Genomic DNA, 3,966 nt, shown 5'->3' on the forward strand with positions numbered 1-3,966 from the left:
ATCCAACAGCTGCTAGATGATGCAAAGAAGAATAACATAAGACTGATAGGAGTCCAAAAAAAACAGGAGAAAGTACAATTGACATTAAAAAAAACTGTTCACAGAAGTAATAGTAGAAAACTTCCCAGACAGAGGTGGAAAATTGGACACACAGATAAGTCGGGCATATAGAACTCCACCAAGCCACAATCAAAAAAAAATCTACACCTAGGCATATAATAGTCAGGATCCCAGAAACCCAACAGAAGAACAAAATTCTACAGGCAGATAGAGAAAAGAAACAAATCACCTTCAAAGGAAAGCCCATCAGAATCACGGCAGATTTCTCAACACAAACCCGCAAATCAAGGAGAGCCTGGAGTGAAGTATTTCAAGCCCTAAAAGCAAATAAACTCCAACCTAGACTGTTGTATCCTGCAAAATTATCTTTCAAAATCGATGGGGAAATTAGATACTTTCATGAAAAAGAACACCTGAGAAATTTCATGAACACCAGAGTAGCACTCCAAAAAATTTTATGCAGTATCCTAGAAAAAGACATTGAAGGTCACAACTCCATGAGGGCCAACAGAGACAAGACACCATGCAATGTAAGGCACTAAAGGGAAAGTGGGAAAAATAAGAAAAGAGCCAACAACAATAAAACATCATGGCAAGAATGGGTCAATATCTCCCAATTATAACTATCAATGTTAATGGCATCAATTCACCAATCAAAAGAAAAAGACTGACAGAATGGATTAAGAAGCAAAATCCAGCAATATGCCCTATACAAGAAACACACCTAACTCAAAAGGAAATTCATAGACTGAAAGTAAAAGGATGGAAAACAGTTCTCTAGGTGACAGGATCCCAGAAAAAAGCACGGGTAGCAATCTTATTTGCAGACAAAGTAGATTTCAAACCAAAACTAATTGAGAGAGACAAAGATGGTCACTACATCCTTGTGAAGGGAACAATCCAAGAGGAAGAGATGATGAACCTAAATATTTATGCACCAAATACGAATGCCCCCAACTATACAAAACAAATATTAATGGACATGAAAAACCAAATAAGCACTAACACAATTGTAGTGGGGGACCTCAACACCCCTCTACCACAAATAGATCATCTAGGAAAAAAAATAACAATGAAATTATAGAACTGAACCAAGCTATTGAACAAATGGACTTAAGAGATATTTATAGAGTGTTCCACCCCACTAAATCAGAATACACATTCTTTTCAGCTGCACACAGGTCATTCTCCAAAATAGACCACATGCTAGCTCATAGGACATATCTAAGTAAATGTAAAAGAACTGAAGTTACCCCCTGTATATTATCAGACCATAGTGCAATAAAATTTGAGATCAATAAAATAAGAAATTGCAAAACCCCCAAAACACATGGAAACTGAATAACACTCTCCTGAACAACCAGTGAGTCACAGAGGAAATTAAAGAAGAAATTAGACAGTTTCTACAAGTAAATGATAATGCCAGTACAGCATACAGGAATCTGTGAGACACAATGAAAGCAGTTCTATGCAGGAAATTCATAGCAGTGAATGCCCATGTTAGGAAAACAGAAAGAACTCAGTTAAATAACCTAATGCAGAACCTCAAGCTCCTAGAAAAAGAAGAGCATAACAAACACAAAGCTCGTACAAGAAAGCAAATTATAAAGATCAGAGCAGAAATCAATGCAATGGAGACTAAGAGAATGATACAAAAAAATCAAGGAATCCAAGAGCTGGTTTTTTGAAAGAATAAATAAAATCCATAAACATTTAGCCACCCTTATCAAAAAAAAGAAACAAAAGGCTCAAATCCATGCAAATAAGAATGAAAAAGGTGAAGCCACAACAGATCCAGCAGAAATTCAGAGGATCATCAGTACCTACTTTGAGAAGCTGTACTCTAATAAAACGGAAAACACAGAAGAAATGGACAGATTCCTAGATACATACAAATTGCCAAAGTTAAATGAAGAAGATATAGAAACTCTAAACATCCCAATAACAATGAGTGAAATTGAAAATGTAATAAAAAATTTACCAACAAAGAAAAGCCCAGGTCCTGATGGCTTCACTGCTGAATTCTACAAGACATTTAAAGAAGAACTAATACCATTACTCTTTAAACTCATCAAGGAAATTGAAAGGGAAGCAAGGCTTCCAAATTCTTTCCTGGAAGCAAGTGTTACATTGATTCCAAAACCAAGGAAAGACCTAACCCAAAAAGAGAACTACAGACCAATCTCCCTAATGAACATGATGCAAAAATCCTCAACAAGATACTGGCAAACAGAATACAGAGGGTCATCAAGAAGATCATACACCCTGACCAAGTCGGATTTATCCCAGGGATGCAAGGATGGTTCAACATCCATAAATCAATAAATGTAATACACTATATTAACAGAGTCAAGGACAAAAACCATATGATCATCTCAATAGATGCTGAAAAGGCATTCGACAAAATCCAGCACCCATTCATGATAAAAACACTACAGAATATTAGAATACAAGGTCTTTCTCTCAACCTGATTAAGGCTATCTATGAAAAACCAACAGCCAACATCATACTAAATGGTCAAAAACTGAAAACTTTCACGCTAAAATCAGGCACAAGACAAGGATGCCCACTATCACCTCTCCTGTTCAATACTATTCTGTAAACATTACCCATAGCAATTAGACAAGAGAAAGAAATAAAAGGAATAAAGAGAGGAAAGGAAGAAGTGAAATTGTCATTATTTGCTGATGATATGATACTTCACATAGAAGACCCAAAAAACTTGGTCAAGAGCCTTCTAGACCTAATTGACAGATTCAGTAGAGTAGCTGGATACAAGGTCAACACTCAAAAAGCAATAGCCTTATATATGCAAATAGCAGACCCATTGAGAGAGAAATTCGGGAAATAATTCCATCTACGATACCATCTAAAAAAATGAAATACCTAGGAATCAACCTAACAAAGGAAGCAAAAGACCTCTACACTGAAAAGGATATAAGAGGATATAAGAAAATGGAAAGATATCGCCTGTTCCTGGGTAGGAAGAATCAATATAGTGAAAATGGCCATACTTCCAAAACTACTATATAGATTTAATGCAATACCGATTGAAATTACAACAATATACTTCACTGAACTAGAGAAAACAGGAGCAGGTACCAGCACCCGGAAGGAAGCTCCCCCCCTCCATCCCAGGCTCCTAGAGCAGAGAAGCTCAGCCAGTCCCAGCACCCAGAAGGAAGCTCCCCGCCTCCATCCCAGGCTCCTAGGTCAGAGAAGGTGAGCCAGTCCAGCACCCAGAAGGAAGCTCCCCTGCTGCCATCCCAATCTCCTGGGGCAGAGAAGGTGAGATGCATGGGTACAAGAAGCACCCCCTCACCCTGTGGAAATGAGAAAACACATTAAAAAAGCCTCAAAGACAGACTTCCAGATCACCTACAGCAACCTCAAAGGTAAACAAGATGGAACAATCAGATACTCAACCACCTGGACTCTCTGAACTGGCAACAAAAGAGGATCTGGGAAAAATGAAATCAGAAATAATTTCTCAGATAACAGCAAAGATTTTGATCATGGTAGAAGATATGATTAATAAATCTAGAGAGGACATAGATAAAAAAAATAGAAGATCTGAGGATCATGGTGGAATCCCAACATAGGAAACAAATGGAATCCATAAAACAGATGCAAACAGATTTCCAAGAGATTAAAAACTCCACGGAAATTCTGCAGAGCAGCATGAACCAATGTGAGGATAGAATTTCAAATATAGAAGATAAGATTGCAATTGGTGAGGAGGAAAAGAAAAAATTGCTTTAAAATTGTAAGGGAACATGTGAAATCAATCCAGCAGCTGCTAGATGATGCAAAGAAGAATAACATAAGACTGATTGGAGTCAATGAAGAAACAGGAGAGAGAACAGATGACATAAAAAGAAACTCTTCATGGAAGTGATGGCAGA

Source organism: Heterocephalus glaber, unplaced genomic scaffold (genome assembly GCF_053883595.1).
Source record: "Heterocephalus glaber isolate CG9 unplaced genomic scaffold, H.glaber_assembly_v1.0 deba00001613, whole genome shotgun sequence".
In the NCBI taxonomy this organism is placed as follows: domain Eukaryota; kingdom Metazoa; phylum Chordata; class Mammalia; order Rodentia; family Bathyergidae; genus Heterocephalus; species Heterocephalus glaber.